At 40.9% G+C, this 23,704-nt stretch overlaps 1 long non-coding RNA gene across 1 annotated transcript in view; it reads right to left on the bottom strand.

The window, feature by feature from the left end:
• Window positions 1-23,704, bottom strand: part of LOC122465125 — a 212,411-nt gene that overhangs the window by 23,878 nt on the left and 164,829 nt on the right. The window contains exon 1 of the long non-coding RNA XR_006289709.1: window positions 8,360-8,475. This is a non-coding gene — a long non-coding RNA (uncharacterized LOC122465125). Of the gene's footprint in view, window positions 1-8,359 lie in introns of the transcript that reaches the window.

Here is a 23,704-nt window from a genome sequence, read left to right on the forward strand (position 1 = left end):
AATGAGACTAGCCACTGCTATGCCACACTACTAGCCAATAGTATAATGCTAGCATTCTAAGTGATGTGAGAGAAACCAACAGCCATGTCCTTTGAATGACCAACCACTCCTCAGCCATCTTATCTATCTTATATTTCTGTCAGCCCCACTGTATGTTCAGACTTGCAGTAATCTGCCCATTCAGCCTTTTCCAGAGGACGAATACCTCCCTTGTCACTGCTGTTCCTGAAGTCATATCAGCACTGCAGCTCTTGGAGATATAACTGCTGCAACTCCAAACTCAGACATGGGTACAAAGAGTACAAGGCATTCATCAACAAGGTAGCTTATATAGGAAGGGGCAGTGTGTGTGTGAAAAGACACAGCTTTTCATGTCTAACACTCTAAATGACAGTTGTAATTCACCAATGCAGTCAATAGGTCTCAGTATTGTATAATTCCAAGTCTATACAATAGAATATTTTCTGTAGAGGGCCCAAAAGGCAATAGAATGGCCCTCTTTTCAGTGTTTGTGATAGCAGTCAAAAGGGAAAGATCATTATTTAGCTAGCTCATTATTTAGACAATTGATAGAGGAGAATTCACTTTTCTGAGGCCATTCCTTAAATATTGTTATACAAAAATATCTACCCCATTAAAAATACCCTTCCCCCACATGTGCACTCACACACGTTTCTAAAGTACTTTCGTGGGGAAAGCTTTCTGAACACTTTTTTTCTTCAGCATCCTTTTAGCAATTAATCCCATTGCACAACAAGTCACTTGCTATAGTCCAGTGTAGAATAAGATACTATGATCTTCAGACAGCAAATGATGAGAACACACTGAATTAATTTTGCTGTCATTTGCACCAGTCTAAATTCAGAGTAGTATCATCAACATCAAAAGAGCTATTATGAATTACACTGGAATAATCAAAATATGGCCAACAGAATAGAATTTGGACAATTCTGCTTTCATTTACACTGCTGTCTCCCCACTGAAGTCAGTGCAGCTGCAATGGTATAACAGAGGACAATTTAGCTCATTGATGAAAACCCACAAAACTTTAGGGTCTCAATTAGTCCTCAAATGGTGTAAATCAGCATAGCTCTGCTGAATTCAGTGAAGTTACACTGATTTATACCAGCTGGGGATCAGGCCCTTAACATCCATTGTAGAGGGTTTTAAGTTGACCAGAATATAAACAAAAGAATGCTGAGTTATCTTTAGGTTAACCTGTGCACCCATGATTACTGTATTCTTAGAAATGAATTGCCCTTGTACATGAACATTGTAAATGTTCTTTTAATTGCACGTGCTCACAACACACATACATACAACAGTAAAAATGGTGAAATGGAACAAAACCTCTGAGAATTCCTAGGTGCTCTGTATTTCATATTTGTGTGTTCATTATTAAACCTTGGGTGAATTCAGCTCACTACAGGGCAGGTTTCTCTTATGCTTAGTGCAGAGTAGGCACAAGAAGAAAATACCATCGATTGATTCACTGATCTGGTAGTTACGGATTTTTTTTTTCAGCTGATACATCTAAAGAGAAAAAAGAGGAGAAACCATAATTCATTACACTCGAGATGCGATTCAAATTAAAAGGAGCAAGCTGAGCAAAACTGTCATCGTTGTTCCTCATCTGTGTCTCAGTACTTTTTCACATCCATCTCCTAAATGTATTCATTTCAGAATTCAGATTTAATGAACTGCAGTTACAAGTTACAATAAAAGCATCTTGCTTTTATTCAATCACCAGTTAATTTGATCTTCCTTTTAAATTTGATCAAAACCTCAGGAACCAAATCACTTAAATACTTCACCTTCTGTTTTGATTGGCTATAGTTAATATAGAATGCCAAAGTCTGAATTCAGTTTGTCCACAGATAAATCAGCAGGCAGTGTGGTAACAACATACTAAGTTGTGGTAACAACATCCTAAGTATATTAAAGTCTTAACCTAAAGATTCCTAAGGGTCTGATTTATCCTGCTGCCATCAGTTTTACACCATAGACTTCACTGAAGTTAATCCTAATATACAGACTAATCCTTTGGATATGAAGGTTACTCTAGTGACTAACGCATTGGGCTGGGCCTCAAGAGATCTCAATTCATTTCCCTGCCACTGACTTCCTATGTGACCTTGGGCAAGTCACTTAATCTAGTGTATTTCCTAATTCTGCAATTGGAAAATGGGGATAAAATTGCCCCCACCTCATGGAGCACTGTGAGGATAAAATGCATTTATGATTTGGAGGTTACTACACTAGTGCAGGCCATAGCAGTATATCCATAATTAGATCCAACGTCCATCTTCAGTGAGAGTTGGATTGGGCCATTCCACTGTTGTGAGAGGAGAACTGAGTCCTCACTCTTCAAGGAGACTTCCCTATGAGGGTGGCTTTGATCATACAGACTTGCTTCTTACACTCAAAAAGCAGAGGAGTATTCATCTACAGCAAGCTCAGTCTAAGAATTTTCTTTCTTTCTTTGCAGATCCCTCTGGATCTGCTCCACCTCCTCCTGCTCAATGTGCAATTAAGAATTTAAATGGGACTGATAGCTCAGCCCAATAGTGAGGTCTCTGTGGACAGGCACTTCATTTCCATCATATCTGGTGCAATGGCAAATTCCAGCACCTTTTCCCAGAATGGACATATATTGTGGCTGGTGAGTCACTTTGGGATAGTTTTCCAATGTGCATTACTTTGCGTTCGCAAATGCTGCAAAATTGATGTGATTTTTTTTTTTGCAGAGTCAGATTGCCACAAGCTATAATTAGCAGAGTCCTTTGTGTAACTTTCAACTTCTCATGGAAAAAAATCAATGCCATGACATTGTTTTACCTTACCTAGACTTCTGTACATTGAATTGAACATGATAGGGAGGGTGTATGTTTTAAAAAAAAAAAAAATCAAGGGCAAAAACCTCTAACCCTTGTTCAGTCCAAACTCTCATTTGAAGCAAAGGACTGCAGGATTTGAACCACACTTTTGTATAATCTTTGCAAATACTTTGTTACAATTTTTAACTGTAATAGTATTCCTCAGAGTCAATGACTCCACATTATTTGAGAGTTTTGAGTTCTGCTCTCCAAGTGTTCATTCAAAAAACGTTCATCAGCAGAAATATCTTTATATAATACGTATTGCAAAAGTGTTTGTGCTGTGAGTGTGTGATGTATTTTAGTAATTCAAGAGCACTGTCTGCCACAGATTGGGATCAATATCACCCTTCCTAGCTAATGGAATGGCATAGTCATAGATTTAGTGTTTCAGTAGAAGATTGTGGGAAATCATAAATGTTCTTTATGTAGATTTTAGGTACTGTGAAAAGGTTAATTTGTCCAGTGGCATTAATTTTTTCTGGGGAATACAAGCCTACATCTCATGTAATATATAGCTGTTGTTTTTAAAGCTCTTCAGCACTTGTTGTGGTGTTCGTGCTTGCAAAAGTTATGTTCCAGAGCATGCAATGAGTGACTTACCAACTCATCTGGAAGGTCATCTGTGATAATTATTATAGTGAGGAGAGTTTAAGAAAAAATCTTGTCTGTCTAATAGTAACTATATATGGGTCATTCAAAGACAGTTGGCTAAAACTCAGCAGGGACACAATCTCATTATATTTCGTGTTTGTTAGTCACTTACTTTATTTTCTGTTTCACAGATGCCAGCTTGAGAAAACTCAATGGGGGCAGCAAGAGTGTAGTGCAGGGGGAAGAGTGCAGGCATGGTTGGAGGATGATTAAATGTTCCCTTTGCAGCCTCAGCAATGGTGGGGTTTTTTTCTGGGACATCAGGGAAAGAAACATCTGAGGCCCTTCAAGGGTTTGACACCCACAGGCTCTCACATCCTCATAGGCTTGGCAGAGGGTTTCCCTATTGCAAACTGTGTGTACCCTTGCTGTGTGGCTGACTGGCCAGGCTGTGGTAGAAGCCCATCTGCCATGGGTTAGGCTAAGACTGGGCATGCTGTGGGTGAGACACCACTTGCCTTTTGGAGCCGGGAAGGAATCTTCCCCTCACTGGCAGATTCGCCTGGATGATGTGTAGGGGGTGGGAGGTTCAGCAGCCCACGGGTAGGTGGGGTTATCAAGGTGTTTAGGCTGTTGCATCTTGGCAGGTTTCTCATACAGGCTCTCCTTTAACAGGGGCTCCAGCTCCTTGAAAACCTGTATTGGAATACGATTGGGGGAGGGCTTCCCCCAAAAGAAAGTGAGGGCAAGCAGGGGGTGATCCTAATGTCTGGTACAGCAAGGGGTTACCTCCTTTTCTCCATAGCCTCAAGCCTGGCCTGAAGAAAGGGCGAGAAGGGTCACAGTAGTGCTGCTCGGACCAGCTCAAGGATTTGGAGGATGGAGTGGGGGTAGGACGATGCTGTGGGCAGCCCACCCCAAGTGGTACAGATTACTAGAGGAAGGATGGCCTGCACTGGATGAACATTGCCAGATAGTTTCCCAGATAGGTTAAGTTAATAAAGTTGCAGCCCAGTTAAAACAATCATGGTGTCTTGTCTTTAAATCAAGTGATGTTCAGGAGAACAACCCAGTGTCCTCCACTCTGGTGCATCTCTTCACCTATATTATCAAAGCTGGGGAACACCCGTATGATATGGATGGGAGCTGCCCATCTTAAAATATTTGTCTCTAAGATGGATGAACTTGCTGGGACTTGGTACTCCTCTGCAGTTACTGGCAGACCTAGTGACTGGGGTGAAAGAGTCTGGGTGCAGCTGCTGGAAGCTGAAATCAGTTGGAGGGATTATTTGACATGGATTTTTGTCCCTCATCTGTGTCTTGCCACAGGGATAGTCTAATGTCCTCACAGGGTGGGAAGCCACCCACCACATATCCTGTGGGCATAGAGAAATGGGGTGAGGTTTCGTGAAGTCTTAATGCTGTTCCTGCCTCTGAGCCAAATCATGAGCCCAAGATCCCTCTTCCCCACTCCTCAGTGGAAAAACATGGGGAAAGTCAGCTTCCCCCTCCCCCACTGGCACCATTCCTCCCCCCCCACCCCCCCTTACCCTTATGTACACACTGACACCTGTGCAAAGAAGGTACACATGCTACCAGTGGTGTCACAGTATAAAGAGTTCTGACTAGGTGCTGGTTTGCAGCCACTCTTCACAGGTGTAAATGACCACAGAAATTGGGGCAGTGGAGAATCAGATAAATGGGTGAGTCTTTCATTTCCTGTTGAACTTCACTGGATGCAGAAGGGAAAGAATCTCACCCTTTCTACAATCCTTTAAATTTTGATATGTCTAAACATCTTTTTTTTTTAACTTGGCCACAGAGATATATTTGGCAATGACATGAGGAGTTGTGATCAGGGAATAGATATGACACTATTTAAGTCCAAAGTGAAGTCAGACATCTTGTCAGTGCAATGAACTGGAACCATTGCCAACGCTCTGAGCATCTCCGATTTGTAAATTGACAAGACACTATACTTTGGGTTTTTAATCACTGTTCTCTTAGGCTCCCTGATACCACAAGTTGAGCACCCTGATGCTAATGTCTGGTGTGCTAAATACAAGCACACCATGTCAGGAGTAAGCAACCTTTTAATTCATATTAGGTCCACTTGCAAAATAGCTGTGTTCATTCTTTTCTCACAGACACCCTATGGGATTTCTCTGAGACTTTATTGGAGCACTTCCTCCAGATTACAATGCGGACAGATTACAACAGCTCAACATCCATTTCAGAACCGGTGCAGTGAATTTAAATCTTGTGGATGATAGAAGGTACAAGGATGAACCAAAGGTTTTTAGGAGTCTCATTGTCTTGGCCTAATGCTTTCTGTTTTAGGACAAGATGTGATTGCTTTTAGAGATATTGATGCTACAACTCACTACTGCTTCCAGTCAACGAAGACTGGTTCTTGTCAGGGATTGCCTTTTGATGGATTAAAGGCATGAGAATGAACGGAAGGAGGAAAAGATACCTGTGATCTGCTAGTTTTTTTTTTTTAAAAGTGGGGGAAATTTTTTTCTGATCTGTCGGGAAAACATTTTTGTGCTAATGCTTCTTATGTCTGTTTTATGGGCGTGCAGTGACAGATATTTCGCTTCCTTTAAATTTTAACCCTTCCAAATTTAGTGTTGGTGAAAGATGCTGGCACAACAGCACTACCACTTGAAGCACATCTATATACAAGGAGCCACCACTCCTTTCTCAGGGTCTGACTCTGATTTGACTTATAGGCTATAAAGTCAGTGAAGTTACAACAGTAAAACTAGTGAGTTCAGTATCAGTCTGTAATACCATGGTGATGAGTGCAGTATAATAACCTGAATAAAATAGAAATATTGTCAATGTCAGACTTTAATTTACATTCTCATTCACAGTTCCTTCCCTGGGCTCCTCCTGGGGTGATGCAGAGTGAAACAAAGTCATAGAGGAATTACATAATGAACCTACTAATACTTTAGGACCCTTGGGGGTCTGCAGACTATGCCTAAGATTTCCAAAGGGATCTGCACCTCCATTTGAATTTTTTTAGAGATGTGCAAATGAAAAAAGGTTGAAACTCACTGCTCTGGGATACATAACAGAATTAACAAGGAGTCTGGTGGCAACTTAAAGAATAACGGATTTATTTGAGCATAAGCTTTCGTGGGTAAAAACCTCACTTCAGACGCATGGAGTGAAAGTTACAGATGCAGACACTTGTTGTTTTTGTGGATACTAACATGGCTAGTCCCTAATACATAACAGGATTAGTGTATATATATACACATTCACATTTTCCCAATATTCTCTTTACCAGTAATTTTACAGGGTTATTCCTACTTCCTAATTGTTCAAATTTCTTTAACACAATGAAGAAAGATTTGTAAAAAATCACCATCTCAACCATTTTGTCACTGTTAATTTCATCCCTTTCTCATTTTTTAATGGAGTTGTTGTCTCTAGTACTACAACATATTTGACTTTTTTTTTTCATGTTTCTCTAAATCCCCTTAGCTAGCAGTAACTCAATCTGCAGTATTTGTTGCATTTTTAATTAAGGTTACTACAGCCCCTTTGGCCCAGAGGCCTTCACTACATGCTAGAAAATACTAGAAGTCATTAACATACATATTAAATGCCAGCCAGCAGGGATAGCTGCTTCAGAGGCACTAGTCAGCAGGCTGGAATGGGTAACTGAGAAGAGAGATGGTCCCTATAGTTGAGATATGGGATGAGGATTCAGGAGATCTGGGTTCATTTTCCAGTTTTAGCTCACACTTCCTATGGGCTTAACATTAATCTCCCTGTGCTTCAATTTGCCATCTGTCTAACAGGGATAATATTTCCTTTCTTCCAGTCTTTGTCTCTCGCCTATTTAGAAGTTCTTTAAGGCAGGCAGCGTAATATAGCATCTTGGCTTCTGGGATCTCTCTCTCAGGGTATGTCTACACTACATCTGGGAGTGAGAATCGCTAGCCCAGATCCATAGACTTGCACCTGTGGGGCTCATACTAGTGGGCTAAAAATAGAGGTTTAAATGTTGCTTTGATGTTGCAGTTTGGGCTCTCAAGAGCATCCCTCCCTATGCTTGAGAGCCCAAGCTGCAACCTCAAAGAAACCTACACAGCCATTTTTAGTGCGCTAGCACAAGTCCCCTAAGACAAGCCTGTGGGACTCAGCCTGCGGGCCTCGCTCCCAGATGCAGTGTAGATATGCCCTAGTTGCTACTACAATACAAATTCAAATGACATGACTGGAAGCTATTGCAAAATACCTGCCATCCCATGCCCTGGATTTTTCAGGTTTGTTTGCAGTCCTGGACCTGTTTAAAAGTCCATTAAGCCCAAGACTGTAGTTTAAACTTCATGGCCTCAGTTTACAAAAGTAACTGGTGATTTTGGTGCCTCAGTATTTGGGTGCCCAACCTGACACCTTAAAAGGGACTGGTTGTCAGAAAATGCTAAGCACTTATGCTCTGAAAATCATGCACCTTCAAGTGCCTTAGGTGTTCACCCCAAAATGGAGACACCCCAAATCACTAGTTACTTGGGAAGATTTAGGGCCGGGGGGGGAGGAGGAAGGTAGGTAGGGCAAAGTTGAATAGATTCTCCCCCCCCCCGAGAAGTCTGTCTGTCTTTTTGCAAAAATCCATAATATGTTATGGCTGCAGCATGAATGCAGCGTCCAAGTCATTCAGTATAATCTAGGAGGCATGACATATAACCAAGTGGCACGGTGGGGTGGGGGTGAAGGGCTTCAAGCAAAAATATCAGTAGTTTGGAAAGCATCCTTGTTCGGTTTTCTTAATGTAGATTTTTTAGGATTGACCATAAATAATAAAACTACCCCAGCAAAATGTCTTAACAGACAAATATTCAAATAAAATGACACCTATATGCACTCACCATTCTCCCTTTAAATAGTGAACCTCCCCATGGAAATCGCTTGGTTGATGGGAGCTTTCTGCAATGAGTGCTCGCAGAAGTGGTCAAGGCCCGTTAGTCAAGCTGGCTCAGCAGGCATAGAAAATAAGTTGCATCCTGCCTAAGCAGGATCACCATGGGCCAGATTCTCAGCTGCTGTAAATCAGCATCATTCAATAGTGCTATTCTGATTTACACCAGCTGTAAATCTGGCCTTATGCATTCAAATCTCTACCATTCTCTGTTATTGCCTAAAAAGGGATCATACATAGGGAGCATACTTTATATGCTATGTGTTCTAGTTATATACTACAGTAATTACAGCACAACAGTTGCATGGCTAATAGCTTAAATATCATTATGGACTTGTGGCAGGATGCTGCTGCAAACACACCTAATCAGCCCCAATCAAGGGGGATAGATTGGGGCTGGTTGAAAAGCCTATTGTCTGCCTGGTGATTGGCAACACCTAGCAGCCTGATAGGCCAGGAGCTACAAAGGCTGGGAAGGAGCCAGAAGCACGGGAGTCAGGGAGGGAGCCTGTCCACCTGCCCTCTAGCTGGTTAATGACCCAGCCTGCGGTAGGCAAGAAACCTGTGAGGTTTGTATATAGTTGGATGCTGGTGGTGGGAAAATCCTTAAAGAATAAAGGACATGGGTGTTGCACAGAGCTGAAGTCTCTCTGGACTTCTTTGGGAGGGCAACGGGGCCTGGAAGAAGAGGGGCTGACCGTGCACCCCATGACAGGACTGTATTTGATTTAAAAAAAACAAACAAAAACCTGTATGGCTTCTGCCTAATCTTTGCAGATAAATCAATATTTAAGAGCTAGCAAAGCCTTGTGTCTCTGCCACAGTGGAGAGACTAGATGTCCATTTTATGGAATCCAGCACTATGTAATTGCAGAGTAATGCATGTGGTTCATGCCCAGTAAAATAAATCCCTGGCTGAATGGCCTGTACTGCTTTATCAGCGCTGGCAACTTCCATACAAAAGCATCTAAGTGTGTGTGTCTGGTTTGGCTAAATTAGCCATACTCTGGCTTGTATTCTAACTCCAGAAAGAGTTAGGAGAAAAGATTTTTGAGATACAAGAAACAGCTAGTGTTGGGAAAGGTGTTCAGTTCCAGGGCTTTTGCATGAGGTTTTCTCAGGTTGGGGGGAGGGATATCTCAGTGGTTTGAGCATTGGCCTGCTAAACCTAGGGTTGTGAGTTCAATCCTCGAGGGGGGCGATATAGGGATCTGGGCCAAAAATTGGGGATTGGCCCTGCTTTGAGCAGGGGGTTGGACTAGATGACCTCCTGAGGTCCCTTCCAACCCTGATATTCTATGTTAGACAAGTAAATAATGAGTAAAGGCTCAATTCAAAAGGGGCAACTGCGTCCAAACTTCAGCCCATCAAAAGATTGGGCCCTAATAGACTAGCTTCATCCAGCCCCCACTGAGGTCAGTGCAAGCCTTTCAGTTCATTTAAGGTCTGATCTAACTCCTATTAAATCAGCACATAACTAAAATTATATTATGTTAGGCTTGATTGTGCTCCCACTGGGGTCAGTGGCCAGATTCATGGTGGTGGTTTATTTGTGTTACAATAGCATGTAACAGTCCCAAACCAAATGGGGATCCCATTTTGCTGTGCAATGGAGAATATATCAAACAATTCTTGCCATGAGGAGCTTACAGTCTAAATAGACAAGAACATAATGGCCACACGGTGTCAGAATAAAGGACCATCTAGCCTAATATCCTGTTTGTCATAAGTGACCAATGCTGGGTGCTTTAGAGGGAATGAACAGAACATGTAATCATCAAGTGATCCAGCCTCTGTCACCCATTCTTTGGTTCTGGCAAACAGAGGCTAGGGATACCATCCTGGCTAATAGCCATTCATGGACCTATCCTCCATGACAAGAGAGCAAAAGTTGAGAGAACTATTATCCCCATTTTATAGATGGGCAACTGACACCCAGAGACTGTCATGTCCAAGATCACATAGGAAATCTGTGGCAGAGATGAAAATTGAACCCAGCTCTCAAGTCCTAGCCTGCTGACTTAGCCATACAACCATCCTTTCTCCCCACTGGTTTAAACAGGTACAGGAATGGACCCCAAAAGTTTGTATCTTTTTCTATGTACCCACTATAAATAAATTTCAGATTATAATGCAGTAAAACATTTGCTTTTTGATAACGGTTGCTATGGTAGTTTTACTAATATTTATAGTTGTCATATAGAGCTCAGTGAATACTGAAGAAATAATTGCTAGGTGTTTGAGGTTTTTAAATGAATGCACTTCAACTTTGAGTGCTGCTTTTGTGTTTGATTTCTGTGAAGAGTCATGCAATCCAGTTATGCTAGCATGTACCCTTGCAGAATGATTTTTAAGCCCACACTCTCAAATACTCAAGAAAAACCCATTTTAAAAGTTGCTTTCCATGAACATTCCCATTGGAAACCTGATAAGAGTTAGTCGGAGACTCAGGGAGCAGAAGCAGTGCTATGCAGCTGCTCTAATTAATCACATATAAGCAAAGCAGCTTGAATGCTGGGTTTATATTTTGAAGATCCAACAGATAGGGCACTGGAGTGGGAGACAAGGTCTCCGGGTTGTATTCCCAGATTTCAACTAACCTACTGAGTGACCTTGGGCAAGTCACCTCATCTCTCCATGTTTGTTTCACCTATCATCCTTTTATTTGTCTGCCTTTCTATTTAGTTCTAAGTGCTCTGAGGCAGGGACTGACTCTAGCTGAGTTTGTACAGAGCCTAGCACAATGGGAATCTGACTTCAGCTGAAGCCTGCAGGTGCTACTGTAATACAAATTGTCATAGAATCATAGAAATGTAGAAAATGTAGAAATATAAGGCTGGAAGGGATATTGAAAGGTCATTAAGTCCAGCCCCCCACCATATTTGGGGTTGGGAAGGAATTTTCCTCCAGGGCAGATTGGAAGAGGCCCTCGGGGTTTTTCACCTTCCTCTGTAGTGTGGGGCATGGGTCACTTGCAGGAGGATTCTCTGCACCTTGAAGTCTTTAAACCAGGATTTGTGGACTTCAGTAGCTCAGACATAAGTGAGAGGTTTATTGCAGGGGTGGGTGGGTGAGATTTGGTGGCCTGCATTGTGCAGGAGGTCAGACTAGACGATCATAATGGTCCCTTCTGACCTTAATATCTATGAGTCAGGACCAAGACAACCTAGACCATCTCTGACGGGTGTTTGTCCAACCTGTTCTTAAAAACCTCCTATGATGGGGATTCCACAACCTCCTTTGGAAGCCTATTCCAGAACATAACTATTCTTATAGTTAGAATTTTTCCTAATATCCAACCTAAATCTCCCTTGCTGCAGATTAAGCCCATTATTTCTTGGCCTACCTTCAGTGGACATGGAGATCAATGAATCACTGTCTCTTTATAACCGCCCTTAACATATCTGAAGACCGTTATCAGGTCCCCCTTCACTCATCTTTTCTCAAAACTAAATGTGCCCAATATTTTTAACCTTTCCTCATAGGTCAGGTTTTCTAAACTTTATTTTATTTTTGTTGCTCTCCTCTGGACTCTCTCCAGTTAATTCACATCTTTCCTGAAGTGTGGCGCCCAGAACTGGACACAGTATGCCAGCTGAGGCGGCACTAGTGCATAGAGCACTCCCGTTAATAAATCTCAGAATGATATTAGCCTTTTTGGCAACTGCATCACATTGTTGACTCATATTCAGTTTATAATCCACTGTAACCCCCCAGATCCTCTTCAGCAGTATTATCACCTAGCTAGTTATTTCCCATTTTGTAGTTTGATTTTTTTTTTCCCCCCTCCCCTTCCCAAGTGTAGTACTTTGCACTTGCCTTTATTGAATTTCATCTTGTTGCTCTCTGCTTTGTCAAGGTGATTTTTTTTTTTTTCAATTCTAATCCTGTCCCCTAAAGTGTTTGCAACCCCTCCCAGCTTGGTGTCATCTGCACATTTTATAAGCATACTCTCCACTCCTTTATGCGAGTCATCAATGAAAATACTGAATTGTACCAGACCCAGGACTGACCCCTGTGTGCCCTGCTAGATATGACCTCAGAGTTAGACAGCAATTCATTTATAACTACCCTTTGGCTACATCTACACTACACACCACTTTCAGCGGCATGTAGTATATGTAGCTACACACTAGGGTATGGAGCTACATATCCGTGAAAGGCAGGATGGAGACAACAGGGAAAGACTTCAGCAGCTCCTTGCTGCCAGAGGCTTTCCCTGCTAACAGAGTGTTTTCTAGGGAAAGACGCCAGCAGCAAGGAGGCAGTGGGACACTTATACCACTAAAAAAAGCAGTGTAGATGAGGAGGGGCAGCTTGGGTGAGTAGAGAGCCATGTAAGGTATGTACTCGCGTACATCCCCACAACCCTTCAGGCATGTCTTTACTCTATTTGCCTGAGGCATGCCTCACTGGCTAAGCAGCTATTTATACCTGTGCTAGGTGGGCAGGTACTCGGCACACTGTCCAAAGAAGTGTGCGGTGGAGATGCAGCCTTTGATTCTGGCTTTCAACCACTTGTGCACCCATTTTATAGCAATTTCATCTACACTACATTTCCCAAGTTTGCTTATTAGAATGTTGTGGGATTATATCAAAAATCTTACTAAAATCAAGGTATATCATGTGTATACTGCTTTCTTCCTATCCACTGGGACAGTAATCCTGTCAAAGAAAGAAATTAGGTCAGTTTGGCAAGAGTTTTTCTTGATAGATCCATGTTGTCTATTCTTTATAGCCCTATAATCCTCTAGGTCAGTGGTTCTCAACCTGTGGCCTGCAGCTCAATCAGCATAGAGCTGTGGCCCATGTGACATCCTCAGGGCCATACAGGTAGTATTGGATGCAGCCCACAATGGTAAATAGGTGAGAATCACTGCTTTATAAATTGTTTGATTTGGTCCAATATCTTTCCAGGTGTCAAAAGGACTGGCCTGTGATTTCCAGGTCCTCTCTGTTCCACTTTTTAAAGATAGGTGCCCTTCTCCAGTCCTCTGGGACCTCACCCGTCCTTCATGAGTTCTCGGAAGGTAATTGCTAATAGTTCCAAGATAGCTTCAGCTAGTTCCTTGAGTACCCTAAGATGAATTTTCTCAGGCCCTGCTGACTTAAATGCATCTAACTTATCTAAATAGTCTTTAACCTGCTTTTTCCCTCTTTTGGCTTGCATTCCTTCCCCCTTATTGTTAATATTAACTGTGAGTTTCTGATCACCATTAACATTTGTAGTGAAGACTGGAACAAAATAGACCTTCTTGCTGTCCTCTGTTAGCTCTCCTTCTCTGCTACACTTCTCTCCTTCTCCTACACTTTCCTTCATCTTTCTCTTGCTTCTAATGCATTTAAAGGACCTCTTCTTATTGCCTTTTATGTCCCTTGTGAGGTGTAACTCATTTTGTCCCTTAGTCTTCCTGATTTTATCATTACATGCTTGTGCTATTCTTATGTATTCCTCCTTTGCAATTCCTCCATGCTTCCTCTTTTTGTAGGATTCCTGATTTTTCAGATCATTAAAGAGTTTCTGATGAAGCAATATTCGGGTCTTACTATTATTTCTGCCCTTCCTTTGCATCAGGATAGTTTACAATAGTGCATTCAATCTTGTCTCCTTGAGAAACAGCCAGCTCTCCTAAACTCCGTTATCCCTTAGATTTTCTTCCTAGGGGACCTTACCTACCAGTTCTGAGTTTGTTAAAGTCTACTTATTTGAAGTCCATTGTCCTTATTCTGCTGCTCACTCCTTTTTCCTTAAAATTATGAAATCTAACTTTTCATGATTACATTCAAACAAATTGCCTTCCACCTTCAGATTCACAACCAATTCCTCCCTGATGGCCAGAATCAAGTCTAAAATAGTTGTTCCTCTAGTTAATTTCTCCACTTTCGGAAACAAAAAGCTGCCCCCATTACATTCCAGGAACTTCTACGTGTAAGCAATCTGAATGAGCTCTCCCCTGACATCTAGTGGTGAGCTGTGGAAAAGGACTCTAGGAGCTGATCTCGTTTGCATGGGCACACCCACTCTGCCTAGGTGCTCAGAATGATGGGATTGTTTGCCCAAATGATCACTTGTGGCTGGTGTTGAATTCCCAGTCTCCTTGTTATTGGGGCCGGAGTAATAAAAGGTTGTTATCCTTATCTGAATCAAGGGCAGCAGAACCTTACCTGGCATACCACAATGGAGGGACTCGCCCTCAACTGAATGGCACTCACTAGGCAGGGGACATGGGTTCCAAAGCCCAATATGTTGAGAGAGAGTGGGGATAGGTAATTGTACCTGGTTGCGTGGGCCCTGTTTAAGGGCCCTAGACACCATTTGACCCATCCTCTCTCCATGGTTTAATAAAAGAGCTAATTTACTCTCATTTGAAAAAGAGCTAATTTACTCTCATTTGAGAGTCTTGTTACACTGTGTAATTGTCCAAGGTCACTGGGTGGGGGCTCAAGCTCGTTTGGTGTTATATTGGTGAAAAAGGAACCCATAGATACTGAACCTGGCCCTTGATGCTGCTGGCTCCACCTGACAAAAAGGTTACATAGGGAACAATAATACCAAACAACAACTATAAAAGCTAAACAAAATTAATGCTGAATTACTTTGAGAAAATTGAAATCTGTTCACAAATATTCCATAGATGGAAAAAATATAATTCTTACAAGCCATTTGCTCATTATTTTTCATTCTGTTTTGTAATAGCATCTTACATGGACCATGAGTTTTATTACATTACACTGAGGTAGTTTATGTGTGTTTCTGATATATTGGAGCAAGTGACAGATAAAGAATTAAAGGATAAAATACATACAAACATAAGTTTCAAAAACAAATCTATAAATAAAATGGCAAACCAATATCACAAAGTAAACAAGCACCATTTTTATAGAGCCATCACAAGTGAATCAGTAAAGATGTCTTTATAAATTATGATAGTGGTATTCTTACATTCTTGTGGGAGGAGGGAAACCACCTCTGGTAAGTTACCATGGTGATTATAACACATCATAGTTTTATTACTACAGTGTCTTTCCTATGTATAACCACTTCAAATATTTTTGTTATCTCTTTGCTTTTATAAAAAGATACCAGAACAAAATAAAATATTACTATTGTTGAAATGCAAGCACTATTTAAATAGAGCAAATAAGAGTTAATGTTTCACTGTCAGAGTGAAACTCTATGCTATCCTTAACCACAAAAGAGCCCATTTCCTTCTATAAGTTATAGCACCACATGAAGCAAAGAAAATAACAAATTGTACTATTGGCATTAGAAGAAGCTAGTCTTCTATTACTGCACCAACCAATAGGTTATTTTTATAGCAAAATATAAAGACAGTTTCTGCCTAAAGTATATTACAAGAATGCAATTTTCATAACAAGACTAAACTTTGAAAGGCTATAGCTGTCTGTTCCACCAGGGTTGCAGTCCATAGGAATGTTGAAATGTGCTCAAACAGGTTAGGCTTGAACTACACAGATTTTTAAAACTCGGCAGGCAATATAATTTCTTCTGTAGTTAACCGGGGCTGCTATTAAAATAGTCTCCTTGTTTTCCCCCTTTTGTGGGAGAGAACAGGGATGTCAGTGCAAAAATGACAAGTTGAAGATTCAATTTTCTGCTCTAACATGACAAAAGAAATATGTTTCCAGTCTTGTATTTGAAGCGTTTCATTTTCTGCTGCTATGTATTGTACTATTTGGCAATAACTTCAGACATAAAAGAAGCACCTTGGGATAGAAGTCACTTAAATGTCAAAAGCAAGCTGCACTACAATATTTAAAATGTTGCTGACTTTTCATAAATATTTAATCCCTTAGGATAAGTACTTCCAGCCTCTACTTCAAGTCAAACCTCTCAGGACAGGAGAAAGATTGTGATCCTGTGGTATTTAACATTTTGTTCTGCTGGAAAAAATGTCGATACACCTATCACATAACATGAACAGTGATTGCCAAGCAGATCAGAATTGGATTGCTATGCATTAGATTTTCTGCTACAAGAGGCTTTTCCTTATGTAAATTGGTGTCAGAAAAACAACCCTACCTCATGATATAGATTCGTAGATATTTAGGTCAGAAGGGACCATTATGATCATCTAGTCTGACCTCCTGCACAACACAGGCCACAGAATTTCACCCACCACTCCTGTGAAAAACCTCTCACCTATGTCTGAGCTATTGAAGTCCTCAAATCGTGGCTTAAAGACTTCAAGGAGCAGAGAATCCTCCAGCAAGTGACCCGTGTCCCATGCTACAGAGGAAGGCGAAAAACCTCCAGGGCCACCTCCCAAAGCACTAGGCCTCATGCATGACCCATCAGCAGCTAAGCCCTGCAGGTGAAGGATTTTCTTGGGTACTGGTTTCAGTTTCAGCAGCTGGGACATTGAGTGACTATAGCTGTGTGTATCTATGTGAAAACCAGCAGCCACTATGAGAAGTGTGGAGAGGGAGTAGAGACAAAAAGCTCCTTGGGGCACATGACTGGCTGAAAAAGGCAGACTTGGAAATTCTGAGCAAGGGAATTGCCCCTGTTTGTTCCTACTGTGTTTGGGGAAAGAGGACTGTGTACTCATTATTGGTAAATAAACAGGGTTGCACCAAAAATTCTATTCCCATTGTTTTCGTAAGGAGAAATTATCTGGCAAGGCCTCAGATGTTGGCTAACTGCTCAAGTCAAAGGGCAACAGTATTTAGGCACCTAAGGATGCAATGGGCATCTACTGGGAATTTACAAAAGCACACACTGAGTTAGAATTTCAGTAGGAGTTAGGTGCCTAATCTGCTTAAGGCACTTTTGAAAATACCACTGGATGCCTATCTGCATCTTTTGGCATCTAAACACCTTTGAAAATCTGCCCCTTAGTCTCTTTATGCCTCAGCTCCAGATCTGTAAAATAGATATAATAGCACTTGTGAGGATAAATACATTAAAGAGAGAGGCCTCAGATACTGTGGTGATGGGGAGGCATATAAATATCTTAGCTAGTATTCCAAGAATCCTTATAATGGGAAATTATAGAATAACTTGCCCAGAAGTTTCTTTGTTGAAAAAGTAATTATGCCTAAGGTTACATAGTAGGAAAATTAACAATAATAATTCTTAGCTCTTACATAGTGCTCTTCTCCCAAGATCTCAAAGTTTGAAGTAAATACACAATATGCTTCTCTTAAGAGTACACAATAACATGATTCTTCACTGGTTTCGCAATTCAGCCTGTAGCAGCCATATATGCACTTTGTCTTCTCTTGTTTTATTTCTTTGTGCCTTTAGGTTGTAAGCCCTTTGAAACACCTGCTGTCTGTCTGGCACTACTCTAATTGTATAGAGCTTTTGGTGCTATGTCATAGCTCTTCAAATCCTTTAATAATTGTGACTATGCTTGAATATACTATTTTGTTAGGTTTCAGAGTAGCAGCTGTGTTAGTCTGATTATTAGTATCTCTCACACATTGATATTGTTCTCCTTAATGGGTCATACCACTTTTCTTCAATAGTCACTTGAAACCTACTGTATTTTTGATAGGCTAATGAAAGTGCATTAATTGTCTAGCTTGCTCGCTCGGTGAGGGAATTCATCCTGACGACAGTGCATCAGGAAGTTTGCCTAGTGATTCTGCAAGTTCAGTATACACTGTGGAAAACAGTAAATTTATCTTATGAGCATCCTTTACTTATAAGTATTGCAGTGATGTTACTGGAAAGGGCAAGGCCATGCTGCCATCTAATTCCTGCTTGGTCATGGTGCTTTTTTTATCACTATTATGTCTGTGCTCTATTGAAAGGACCTCAATATGTTACTGTGGCAAAAATATTTCAACTTGTGTGCCAAAAGTTAGGCACCTCTCCACATTGGATCACCTTAAAGCCCCGTATCGGGGGTAGCCATGTTTGTCTCCACAAAAACAAGGAGTCTGGTGGCTCTTTAAAGACTAACAGATTTATTTGGGCATAAGTTTTCGTGGGTTAAACACGTCTTCAGATGCATCTGAGCTTATGCCCAAATCTGTTAGTCTTTAAGGTGCCACCGGACTCCTTGTTGGTTTTCTTAAAGCCCCGATTCAGCAAAATACTTACGCATGTGGGTATTCTCATTAACTTCAGTGGGACTATGTGCTGATTGAGTACGGATGTACTTAAGTACCTTGCAGTATCAAAACCTACATTTCCCAATTTTCTAGCATGCTGAGTGGGGCAAATAACAGTTGTTTTTTTGTTTTGGTTTGGTTTTTTTTGGTATTTCTTCCTCAGCATTTGATGAGCTCTGCATACCGACATTACATTTCAACTTTGTGCAAGAAGTGGGGTGAAATTCTATGTTTGTACATTCAGTGATAAAACACATGAAACCAAGAAAATGAAAGAACAGCATCAAAGGTGGCTAAATTTAGGTAAAAGCAAATGGACACACATCTCCTTCTTTAACCACTAAAGGAGTCTTTTAAGGTATTTGACCTAGAGCTCCCCAATCAACTGAAAGCTGTAAATAGCTGTCTGTATACCTGTGGGGGAGGGGGGAGAGAGAGAAATTAATCCAGTTGTCAGAAAATAAAGACAAGAGTGTATAGCACTTCATCTGTCTCCGTCAGAAATCAAGAAGCCTTAATATTAAAGGCAACTTTTAGTTCACCAGACTTCTTTACTGCCCTGAGGTGCTCTATCAAAATGTTTGACTTAAGTGAAAGTGTTTGATGGATTAGTGCCTTAGACGGATAGGTTAGATAAAACCTTTTCTAAAATCTTAAAACATTTCAGTATGAACTTTATATAAAGATGATTCAGGAGTTACAAGAAGATCTTAATTCGTTTGAATGACAGTGTTTTGCATTCCTTTTTTGATAAGTTTGAGAGGTTGGTTGTGAGTCAGTAGGTGAAAATAGGACTCGGATTCAGGTTTGATTGAGTCATGACACAGTTGAGGGAAAAAGTAGGACAGTGTCGCTTGTTTTCTTTACCTCTGAATAAAAGGACTAACTTTTCACAAGGTTCAGGTCTCTGAAGTGGGTTTTTGTGCTTGTAATAACAGGTGCTGGTGGAATTTTCACCCACCGATCATTTTCAAAGAGAAGCGCCAGTGCGGGTGTGAGTTAGACCTACCAAAACTGTCCCTGCTGAGGTGGGATAGCCAGGAGAACGAGCCTTTCCAAAGTGGCGTAAGTGGGTGTAAGCAGCAAATGCAGCTCCAAAATCTGTACCATAAATTGCACTCCATAATGTCTCCTCTAGGTAATCAGCCCCCACCAGCTGCTCTGTATTGCATCATTAGGCCAGCCATTTTTCATACGTCAGCCAGATACAAGCAGACATTACTCAGGTAGCAGTTTTTGTGCCTGCATGGCACTGTATCAGCACCGTTCTTCTACCTCACAATGAGGATAACCTTTCATAAAACATTAAGAAAAAAAAGTAGAAGCCCATTGGTCCTTGGGATGCTGCAGAACCTGACCTCATCTCCACAAGACTTATATGGCACAGATTACCTGAGATTGCCAGAGAAGCACATCTGGCAAAGGCACAGTGAGATACTATCCTTAACTCCTGGGGAGAGTCACAAGGGATTTGGAAAGTAAAACACACAAGCCCACACCGCAGTCAAAATCAGCCTCCAAAAAATTAAAACAATATTCACAAGTATTTTAGAGTTAATATTTTCAAATGCCAGTACACTTAAGCACGTGAACATCTTTATGCTTGTTTTGGTTTGTTTGTTTAATTAACTTGCCTTAGGAGGTACCTTTTCGGTTAAGGTATAAAGCAGTTTCAGTTTGGGGGTTCGGGGAAGTAACCTCGTTAATGTTCAGATAGTGGTATGAGAGATGAGTTAAGAAGAATTTTGATCCTCAGTGAAACAGGCATTCTACACCTCAGATGCCTTGCTCATGAGCTCCCCACAATAACTGTATTCCACTGGAACAACAGAATGATCAACTGTAATAGTGAGAGGTGTCCGCATGAGAGAGGCAATGGGAAGTGAGTGTTTTCTGATCAGCTGGCCTATGACCGGGGAATAATTAGACCTACCACAAATCTCATCACCTTCAGCTTGAAAGGCAGTGAGGCCAAGCCCAAGCACGCAACAGCTTTCGTTGAGAGGAAAGCCACTGCAATGGCTAAAGAAACAGATTGACCGATCACCATCTGAAGAGTCATCTCATTCAGCCAGAGAGACTGAAGAGTATTGAATTTGTAAGCTCTCCATCCCCTTTTCCACCACCCCGCTGCCTGATGTGTGGGAGGAAGAAGATGAGAATCTAGAGTGATTAAACAGGGGGCAACTATTGGATCTGGAGTAGGTGGACGGTATCTGCTTTGTTTCCCACTGCTTCTTCCAGGGCCACCCCCTGGGGTATAGTAAAAGTAGGGACATTGCCAGAGTATAAGTTTTTTGTATTTAAAAAGAAAGAAGGGGGTGGGGGAGAGAGTTCACTAGTATCCACAAAAACAACAAGGAATCCAGTGGCACCTTAAAGACTAACATTTATTTGCCCAAATAAATCTGTTAGTCTTTAAGGTGCCACCAGACTCCTCGTTGCTTTTGTGGATACGGACTAACGCGGCTACCCCTCTGATACTAGTATCCAGTATTAATTGAAATATTTTCATTTTAAATGTGCAATTTAATGTAAATCTTCCTCTAAATATTTAGTTCAAACCCAGAAACAGGGTGCTAGTGCATGAAACAGAAAGTGAAGCTAAGCATGCCAGATCATTCACTTCCCTAAATAGGAGCCAAAAAGTAAGAAAATAGTATTAAGTGGCAAAACAATCCAACTGCAACTATAACCTGCACACCCTTTCATGCATCTACCGTGCAACCTATGTTTCCAAACTCCACGGCTAGTGCGGATCCTAAAACAGCGTAACTGACTATTACATCACTACATCTCTAATCAAGTGTTTCGTACCAAAGGAAACTTTTTTTTAAATTCTCCCTCAACATCTGGTTCATTCACTACTGCATGCATTCAAAAGTCAAGAACTGTGAAAGTTAAGCCTGTATGTACAACCTTAACTTTTCCTGTTTGTGCATATTGTAAGGGGGTCTACAAAGCTGAAAAATCTCTAATGTTGCAGCTCTAAGATGATGGGGGAGAGCTCTTTTGTTGATTTGATTTAATTCAACCCCAACGAGCCGTGGGTAGCAGCTCTCCCACTGACATAGTGCTGTCCACACCAGCTCTATAGTGGTGTAACTTATGTCACTTGGGGGAGGGATGGTTTATTCACATCCCTGAGTCACATAAGTTATACCGACATAAGAGGTTATGTCTACACTACCAAAGTGGCTTTCAGAGTTAGGTGCAGTTTAAGGGATGGTGCAGAAAGAGCCTTGTTCATTACTGGAGAACTTACTTCAAAGCTAATGTTGTGCCAGAATATGAACTATTAATAAGCTAGGAAGGGTTACCCTCAGCATGACCAAATTCATATTTGGCTAATACTATAGCCAATAGGGCAAACCTTATTACAAATTATTACAAAGGGAAATTACCTTTCCTATTGGATATCGACTGATTACACTATGAAAAGTGCATATCCATCACTAATATATTCAGGACATTGAGGTAATAGGTCACACAAGTCTTTATTGCAAATCTAAGGAATATTACTTTACAAAGAATGTGGATGACTAACAGTTTAGAAAAAGTTTGTCTGGCTATTCATATGGAAAATAAGCATTCTAAATCATACCATTCCATTACCTCATCCTTTCTCTAAATATAACCCATAACCGGCTGCACTTTTTTTTTTTTTTTTTTTTTTTTTTTTTTTGCTGCCACGAATTGGTAGATTTAGCTTTTGTGGACATTTTATGCACCATTTCTGACAGAAAAGGATTATCTGAAGAAGCTACTCTATCTACATCTATCTCATTGATCCCTCTAGCTTAAGACCAGGCAGGATATTGAAAATGTTATGGACAAATTCTGCTGTCCCTTTCATCTTCCATAGCAATAGCTTTTCTGTCAAAAATGTGTCTGGTAGATACATTCAGGGTTTTAAAATTTATCTCCTACTACTGTCTCTTTCCTATTGCTACATTAGGTTGGGAAGAAGTCCTCCCTTGAAACATTATTTTATTGGATAAAATCAGATGGTGTACTTTGACTTTTAAAGATGTTTATTTGATAACCCAGTTTAGGCAGGACTCCTTTTAGTTCAAGTAGAACAGCAAAACATGGCTACTAATTTTCTGCTTCTCAACTTACCTCTTTCTTGTTGGTGCATCACAAAGCTGTGGGGGTAGGATTCTTATAAATCCATGCCGTCTGCTCACAAGAGCAGAGCAGGCAAGCAGAGTGATATACATATCTACAAGCACAAATACATCCAATGCTGTAGAGTAATTCCTCTGGTATGTGACCCACTAAGAAGTGGAGATTCTAGGTATATTTTAGCCCTCATTTAAGAGTTCTAATGGATACCATAGGATGTGGAAGGGAATAGTTTTTGTCTTTTTTTTTTTTTAATAAAATGTGTCCATAGGACTAACTGACCTTGTGAAGATCCTTTATAAGTGAATTCATAGAAGGCCTACATTACTGGCTGATACTGTACTAATAATTTATGATTTGAATATTTAAGGTTTCAATTTCCTACATTTAATGCATCTCTGATTTTCCCTAAAGCCAAATTTGAAGGAAGGTCATGAAGGACGCTGCAGTTCATTATTGCAATTCAATCTTCTCAGTGTAACTTCTTTGAGACTAATTTGTTTATTTCAGGTTCTCCAAAAGTAATGACTGCTGTGATGTCATACTGTGGCTATCAGAGCAGAATGAAGATTGCCCACATGATGTGGGTTCAGGCAGGGGACTTAATTTGCTGTGTTGCACGGAGTTCAAAAGTTTTTCAATATTATTACTTACTCCTAATAGAAGGTGGGTACTTAAAGGGATATTTTCTTCTAAGATCATCCTCATTAAATAAGGGGCCAGATTTTTAAAGGTACTTAGGCACCTAGTGGGATTTTCAAAATCATCTTGGTGCCTGACACCTATAGAAAGCAATAGCTATTAAGTGCCTTAGTGCTTTTGAAAATCTCACTGAGTACTTACATACCGTTTGTTAAGGAAAAGTTAGCATATGTGACTCCATTTTGGTTTGGGGCCCACCATTGTCTAAAAGCAAGCACATCATGCACCAAGAGGAGTGTTCCTTAGATACTGCATTCCTGTGAAAACCCTCCCCCTTGTTTCCAGCCTGTCTTGACTCCCGGTTTCTGTTCTTTGTCTGTTCCTAACTCCCTGCCTTCTGGCCTTGACGTGGGCCTCCCATCCTGATAAGAAAAGTTAC

This window comes from Chelonia mydas, chromosome 3, assembly GCF_015237465.2.
Source record: "Chelonia mydas isolate rCheMyd1 chromosome 3, rCheMyd1.pri.v2, whole genome shotgun sequence".
Taxonomy (NCBI): domain Eukaryota; kingdom Metazoa; phylum Chordata; order Testudines; family Cheloniidae; genus Chelonia; species Chelonia mydas.